The sequence below is a fragment of the Chiloscyllium plagiosum genome, unplaced genomic scaffold, assembly GCF_037043375.1.
Source record: "Chiloscyllium plagiosum isolate Xiang-an unplaced genomic scaffold, Cpla_swu_hap1 HiC_scaffold_50, whole genome shotgun sequence".
NCBI classification, from domain to species: Eukaryota; Metazoa; Chordata; class Chondrichthyes; order Orectolobiformes; family Hemiscylliidae; genus Chiloscyllium; species Chiloscyllium plagiosum.
The window spans coordinates 30864037-30872613 of record NW_028270188.1 but is presented as its reverse complement, the minus strand read 5'-3'; the positions used below and the strand labels follow the sequence as shown (position 1 = coordinate 30872613).

Below are 8577 nucleotides of genomic sequence, written 5' to 3'. Positions count from 1 at the left end.
GAAGAAATGATAAACGGAAGAGATGAAGAAAGGGAAGAAGACGCAAGGATGGAAGGAATGAAAGCAGGTAGGGAGGGTGGGAGGAATTTTAATTAACGGGCACTGACTGCACAATTTCGATACGCATGTAAGCATATTGGTGATGTGAAACAAAAAGAAAAGTAGAAGAAGTGTTTACAGCAAGACTGCAGAAAAGTAGTTAAAACCTATCGTCAGAAAACTGCTCTGAGTGGTATTGACGTCGGGGCAGTTAAAGCCCAGAGGGACGGACAGAATACTTTCTGTTCTGATTTGCATCAGTGATAGTGAGATATTTCCAATCTTTCCCTGAAATTAGAACCAGCGTTTTATAACATATGTGAAGAAAACATCAATAATACATTAACATTGCTTCAGTACAAATGTGTGATCATCGAATTTTGTGCCATACATTTCTCAGTTGCTGCAACTACAATCCGTCACTTCCTGAACCATCATTGAGAGTGCTCCATGATGAGGTACATCAATTGATGGTGAACACGTTGTAGATGTTTTCCGGATATTTTATTGTTTACAGCGTTCTATGCGTACAGCAAAAGGGCACAGCAACACTTTCTTGAACACCTCACGGAACGTATTCTGGGATACCGCATAGATGAATACATTGTTGCAGGAGTTGAGTAATTGTAACAAGTTCGTTGTCTCTTGCAGGACGTAGTTTAAGTCTTTGAAATTCAAGTTGTTGAAGTATGCATCACCCTTAATACGTCAGTACAGGAAATGTCCAAACTCGGTGGACCACAACAGCAGGAAGCTGAGTGAAATGGCAAAGAGCAGGACGACGGATCTTTTACGGTTTGCCATCTCGGGGTCACTGCCATTTTCAGCACTTACAAGTTTCCGACGGAGTTTGCTGGCTGTGATGATGTGTTTTACGGTCAGGACGTTGAGTCGCAGGATGAGGAGGAATGGGAGGAAGGGGGTTAAGATGTGCTCCATCCAGTCATAGGCCTGCCAGACCGGCAAAGTATAAAAGATAGTCTTTATATCACAGAACCAGGCTACCCCATCCAGGATGTAGAAGGGCCTGTAGATGATGTCCAAAGGGAAAATTTTAACACAACCCAGGATGCAGATCATTCCTATGATCAGCAACGCAGTTTTCACAGTGCAGTATCTGATCTTCAGGCTCTGCAAGCAAATGAACACAAAACGGTCGATGGTGAAGGCTGCATTTAGCCAGACGGGGCCATCCCGGCTGCAGCGGACCAGATTTGTAGTCAGTCTGAATATGGGGGTGGTGGATAGAACACTATAGCTAAAGTAAATGCGGCTGATTCGGTTAAGGATGCATCCGGTGACAATAACATGGAAATTTTTCATCGCTTTGGCCAAGAAATAGTAGGTGATGCACCTGGAGAATCCGCACCGTCCTCGGGTCAGAATTGCAATTGCCATCAAGTTGGCTGTGTTGGATAAAAAAGTTAAATAGTTTCTTCAAGTACGAAGTGTAAAGAAAGGCATTACCTAAATGTTACCCAGACAGATGTCTCCAAGTGGACCCCAAGAAACACATACTGCCTCACCCTATCTGACACTGAAACGCTTCTTATCCACTACAGTGGCATCTCCAGACGCAGGCTCACCAACATTCATAGGAAATTGTGAGTAGAATGGTCTGAAATAACCACAACTGACACCTAAACCATTGGGCTTCAGGCCTCTGCTAACTGGTAAATTCGCACCACTGGTGGCAATTTATTCTCTTCAGTGAACAGTATTCTTTTTGATACTCGTGAACGTTCACTTTCCCATTATTATCTGAGCTGTCAAATTTTCTCCAAATCGACCCCCTTGTATAATCATGCTAATTAACATTCAATATGCGATGTTTATGCCTTTAATTTTGAGATGGAATTCCCTTCTTCAAAGTGCACTGTCTTTCCTTCTCTGTATCACTCCTCATACCCCAACAATTTGATAATCAACTTCTTTATCTGTTCCTGTTTCCTTTTGTGTAAAATATGTTTGTGAAACTTCCTGTGAAATACCACACTATTCATATTGCAATGTCTGCAAACTGAAGCTTCTCCATGTGCACACGTGATCAAGACGTGAAAGGAAAGTTTCAACACGACAGTAAATAGATATCTTACTGATGAATAACTAATGCATATTTTACAAGATGAATATCAAATGCAAAAGAAAATGCAACAACATGAGCCAAAAATCTGAAATAGAATAAATTCAGTTTTATTTTTATACACCTCTGCGAAAAGTATCAAATATTAGTTCCTTGCAACACTCAAGGTGATTGCACATTTGCAGCTTACGTAATTAACTACACCATAAGTTAGCATTGTATACTTCTTTTTGAAATCCATGCACACAGTTGTTGATTACATTGCATCTAACAGAATGTGTGTCATGCAGACATTTATTCAGTAATAGATTCAGCCATTCCACCCTGCCACTCATCTACGTCATGGCTGATCTTCTTTATCAACGTCAATATAAGATCGGTGCAGGAAAATGAACTTCACGACATGGCTAAACTACAGGCTCATATGCCATTAAGTCTACGGCATTTATTTTAGTTTAAAAGTAAACTTGATCCTTAAAAGTGCAACAGATTATTGTTCAGGCAATACTGTTTATTAATTCATATCTACACTATCTAGTAAGTGAAATGTGTGTCATAAATCATTGAATATAATTTTACATTTCTCAATGATATAAGTGCAAATAATGCATTATAACTCTCTGTAATGATTCATAACATGCAATAAACTACAATAAACCAAATGACAATACCATCTAAATGTTCCTGGTTTATGTCCCTTACATTTACAGAGGGGTGAATCTTAGAAAATTGGGCAAGGGATAAAAGGAACTTCAGTGAAGATTTCCAAATAACTAAGTACTTTCTTTGTCATTCATTTCTTACCTGGGATTCCAACAACGGCAACTATTGGATAAATAATAGCACAGAAGAGCCCTTTCACTGGTCCATGCATGATCGTTCGCAAGTAATTCAATCTTCCAAGTTGAGCTGTTTAATTGTGTGAATATTCAGTCTGCCCTTCATTTATTTTATCTGACAGTCTCCAAGGGAGCAATTAAATTGCATCAGGCTCTCAATTTTCGATCAATGAACAAACAGATAAACACATTTTGTATTTGAAGCATTGCCGAGGGGAGGGACCTAAAATATTTATTTTTGTAGCTCTGTTCCCCCATATTCACGCCGAGTATTCCCACCAAAGTGGCTGATAGCAGATAACGACGAGAGGTATTATTTCGAACCCTGTCTTTTCTCATCATTCCAGCCAAATTCCTCATGTTTTCAGCACCTCAAACGTCAGATTAAGTACTGTGTTTAGTTGATTGCTGACGTTACTTTATAATTTTATTTACAGTTGAAACGTTGGACAAAACTTGGTAAAATAAGATGATTATTGAAATGGAATAAAATGAGATCAAAAATGTAGACAGGTCATCTGCCAAGTTCGAAATTCATATCAACTTGTGTGCCGACCAAACCAATGCAGAATATACATCAGAGTGATCGAGAATGAAGTCATAAATGTTGGTGAAGAACAAATAGGAATGTCCATTACTTTAACAAAAAGACCGACAAAGTGAAGTGGAATACTGACTGAAACACGACATAGAAATTCTCGACCCGAATATAAGGAAAAGAGAGATGGTTAATGCTGTCTGAATACAAACACGCTCTGACGTAGTAATAACTAAGAGGGACTAGTTCCAAAATACATGAATGCAAGTGTCTAAGCTAAGCTTTATGGCCAATCTCCAGTTGTTATTGAGAAAGAACTGATCGGCAGGGCAATCTGTTTGGTAAAGGTAACCGGTGAATGTCCCTACACCGGAAATTGAGCCAGCGATGCAGAAGCAACGGGAATATATTCCGTGCTGAAGATTGCACGGGAATTAACAGATGGTTGTGTTCCCATGAATATGCTGCCCTTGCTCTTTGCGATGAAAGTTGTCTTGCGTTTGCAATGTGTTGTCGAAAGAGGCTTGACGAATTTATGCACGGATTATCTTTCGATCAATACACTGTTTCAACATTAAAAAGAAAGCAGTGCTGTTGTTGGGAATCCAAAACTAAACAAACTGTGCTGGAGAAACTGAGCACGTCTTCCAGGATTTAAAGGAGGAGAAACAGCGCTCAAGTTTCAAGGTGGTGAGGAATGGTCGCTCGACCCGAACAGTTAACTCTGATTTCTCTCCGCAGTTGCTGCCAGACCTGATGAGATTTTCCAGGAACTGCTGTTTTTTTTTCTGATTTACAGAATCCACAGATTGTTTTACTCGGATTTTCAAGTTTCATCACGCTTTTGACTCTTGTTTGGCACTATTTATGTGCAGCGTTGTACTCCTTCATCTTGAATGCTGTCAAGATTCTCGCGTGTTGTGGGAACTGTGCACCTCCAAGGAAGTTCGGCACGTTACATTATATAACTGTCATCGGTTATAACTGAGATCGTGAAACGGCTTTTTGTTGTCAGTAGGTGAGTAACTCATTCCAGGAAACCCAGTCTCCGATCTTTACTTGAAGCCACGGTATTCACAGGCGTAGCCCTGATCAGATTCTGGTAAATGAAAAGACTCTGGATGTTCGTTGTGAAAGTCTCAACGTTGGCCATGAAAGACTTAATAGTATTAATGTAAGGGACGATCGTTAAATTTGGTGCTTTGGAATGTTCTCTCCAGTCTTCTAATCTCCTGTCGAACATGGAAATAGAAGAAACAAGTCCATTGTTTACACGCTGGTCATCGTACGTCCAATTTTTCTAATATTATTTTCCAGTAATTCCCCATAATTGCGACTTGGTCCAAAGCTTTGGATACGAAGGCATTTCAAAACCTCATTGGTGCACTCTTTTTTCCTGCTATGCTACATTTATGCAGTGAGTTGTGGGTGCCAAGTGAGTGATTTTATTTCCACAAATCGTCTCGACGCCTCCTCTTTCATATTGTGGAATTATTTGCTGGAATGACTGACCCCTTTAATAATGGAAATGTTTAATCCTATCTGCCCTATCTCTGTCCTCAAAAATTTTGCTAACGCTAATTTGGGGTTAATTGCAATTAATAAGAGTAAAGTTTAGATTTGTCGTAATGAGAAACTGAATTAAATTTACACAGTCATAGGGAAATACACATACGTATAAATCGAGACTTTTGGAGCACTGAATAATCAAATTTGCACAAAACAAAGATGTCAATTGTCACCTTGCCTGAGTTTCTTCGTTTTCCGTTTCAACACTTATATAAGCGTTCCTGGTAGGCGAAATGTTACAGACATCCATCATCCGCAGCATTTTTCTTTGAACTAGAGGATTTGATCCAGTGAAGGACTTGTTTGCCATTGCTTTTGAAAATTGTGATTAAGAATAATTGAATCCCGACAGTGCAGAAACAGGCCCTTCAGACCAACACCTTCACACCGACTATCTGAAGAGTAATCCACCCAGACCCATTCCCCAACTCTGTGACGACATATTTTCCCCTCACTAATGCAGCAACTGAAATATCCCGGAACCCCATGGGCTATTTAGTAAAATTAATCCACCTCACCTGCACATCTTGGGATGGGGGGAGAAAACCGAAGCAACCAGAGAAAACTCATGCTGACAGTGGGAGTATGTGCAAAATTCACATAGACAGTCGCCCGAGGCTGGAATACAATCCAGGTTCCATACACTGTGTGACAGAAGTGCTAACAACTGAGCCACTCTGTTGTATCAAGATTTGAATATTAATTAATCGTATTGCATAGCTGTGGAAGTAAGCAGGTAAATATGAAATCCAGGAACAAATGCTGAGGAAAACACACGATAATGTTTGGAACGAGGTGCAGTTCAGAATTAGAAGTTGGACGATAAAATACATAATCAGAATTAGTCCATTTGGCGCATTCAGTTTACTCCTCAATTTGATCTTCTGTAAACGTTTCACAAACTAGTCTTCCTGCCTTGTCCATTTAATCTGCCTTGTCCATTTAATCTTTGATACCATAAACAATCAGTAACCTTTATATTTCTAGCTTAAGTGCACTTCACCTGTGCAGCCTTCTATGGGAATGTGTTCTTCAGATTCACTGACTAGAAGCAGAAGATAAATGTTATTCTGTCATTTCTGAAAATTCCTCCTTTCACTCTGAGACACTGCCAGTGTGTCCCAGAAACTCCTAAGAGCGAAAGTGTTTTCTCCACATCCACCAAATTCAGACTTCACAGAATTCTGTAAATTTTAATGAGTTTTCCCTTCACGCTGCGAAATTCTGTGACGTGCAGACTGAATGGATCCTCACATGACAACCATTTCATTCCCGGGATCAATATCTTATTCCAGCTCTGGACTTAGCGCAACCAAGGACAGCATATCTTTTCCTCATTATAGGGAGCAAAACTGCTCATAGTATTCCAAATGGATTCTAACCAGAGCTTTATACGATTTTGAGCAGTGAATCCCTGTTCTTGTATTCGACCAATTTTCGAATTGAATGTTAAACTTGTGTTTGCCTTCGTAACTGTGAACTGAACCTGAATGTCAAAGTAAGATAATTGTAAAGTAGAACTAGGTAAAAACAATGACTGCAGATGCTTAGAGTGGTGCTGGAAAAGCACAGCTGTCCAGTCTGCATCCGAGGACAGTAAAATCGACGTTTTGGGCAAAAGCCCTTCATCAGGAATACAGGCAGAGTCATATGCCTGTATTCCTGATGAAGGGCCTTTGCCCGAAACGTCGACTTTACTGCTCCTCGGATGCTGCCTGAACTGCTGTGTTTTTCCAGCACCACTATAAAGTAAAATAGAACTCCAAACGTCATTTCCACTTCACGTTTCCAAAGCCTTTCCCCGTTGAGGAAATCCTCTGAACCTCTATTCTTTCCACCATATCCACGTTTTCCCACAATGTGTTTCAGCCACCATTCCTTTACTTATTCTCCTGGGCCGTCCAAGTGTTTCCCAGCCTCCCCGGTTTCCCAACATTTCCTGATCTTGCAAATATGAATGTACCATCTGCAAAGTTAGCATCAATACTTTTGCTGTTGTGTTCAGATCATCAAGATGTAATTTGCATAATTGTGGTTCCGTCACTGACCGTGTGGAATTTCCACTACTCATTGAAGCCATACTGAAATGAGATCCTTTTTTTCCCACTGTCTATGTTCTGCCGTTTTTAATACTGTGGGCATTTTTTCTCACATGGCAAACTTCTGTGTGGTAAGCTGTCTAAAATAGTATTTGTATCCACTGGCTCTCCTTTTTCGAATTTGTTCGCTATGGACAAGAATTTGCAACAGATTTGTCAGGAACGATTTTCCCTTAACAAAACCATTCTGTCTCAGCACTATTTTACCACACACTTCCAAGGAATCAGCAATCTTATCTCCCATAATTGACTCTGAAAACGTAACAGAGACGACGGCTTTCCAGTCACCAATTACCTGTGTTCTGCCTGACTGGCTTCCTGAACAGAAATTTAACTTCATTCATTTTCCTATACACCGGTACCTCCCTAATCAGTGTTTGCTGAATGGTCAACAATATTATCTCGAAAGTCTCTACAGCGATGTCTGTCAGACCCTGAATTGGATCACATTGGTCCAGATGATGTATCTACCTTCAGATCTTTCATCTTCCCGAACACCTTCATCTTAGTAATGTTCACTGCACTTATCACTGTCCCCTGACTCTCGTTAAGTTCTGGTATTCTAACTTTCCACCATGGAGGCTGATGCAAAACACTGATTCAGTTCCGCCACCATTTTTTGTTCTCTATGACTACTCTTCTGAACTCATTTTCCAGTGGTTCAATGTCCACTCTAACCTTTCCCTTATCTTGTACATGTCTCAAAAATTAAAAATTTTGAAATCTTTTTCATATTACTAGGTCACGTATGCATTTATTCAGTCACTCTGAACTTTTTTAGCACATCAGGCTGTCAAATTTGTTTCACTGGTATCTTAAAAAACGACATTGACATATGCATTTTCGAATAGGAAAGACCCAATAAACGCATAAAACTGTTGGAAAAGAATGTAGAATTATGGCGTTGATGAACAAGATCAGTCAAGGTCATAATGAATGGCTGAGCTTGCTCGATGGGTCTGTGGACTATTCCTTCTTCCAGTTTCCATTTTTGTGTGAAATAATGTCACTCATTAGCATCTTCGGGCATCAATTTCCGAGCATTTAGAGTGTCAATGATAGTACACTCATGAAACTCCAGCACTTACAAATTCCTCCGCAAGTTTCTACTGTTGGAGGTGCATTACCAGTCCTTCAGCCAAAGTCCTGAAAAACCCTTCCAAGCAAACTGGTTGGTGCTCGTACACAGGAATATCATTTGCGATTGACAAAGTGAGCTGAGCACCCTCTTCTTCTGGGCCAGATATTGAAAAATAAATGTTGGCCGACTCCACACGTTGTGAAAAATAATCAACAAAATATGGCTGCTTTTTGGAATTGATTGGAACGGTAGAATGTTGCAAATTGTCAGCCCTGATTTTAGTGAAATGCAGAAAAAGGAGAGAATGTGAAATGTGCTGCTGAGGTTGT

General features: G+C 40.1%; 1 pseudogene; it reads right to left on the bottom strand.

Moving 5' to 3' along the window:
* Positions 1-435: 435 nt before the first annotated feature.
* LOC148135263 (putative G protein-coupled receptor 139) lies at positions 436-2996 on the bottom strand (annotated as a pseudogene).
* Between the last annotated feature and the right edge of the window lie 5581 nt (positions 2997-8577).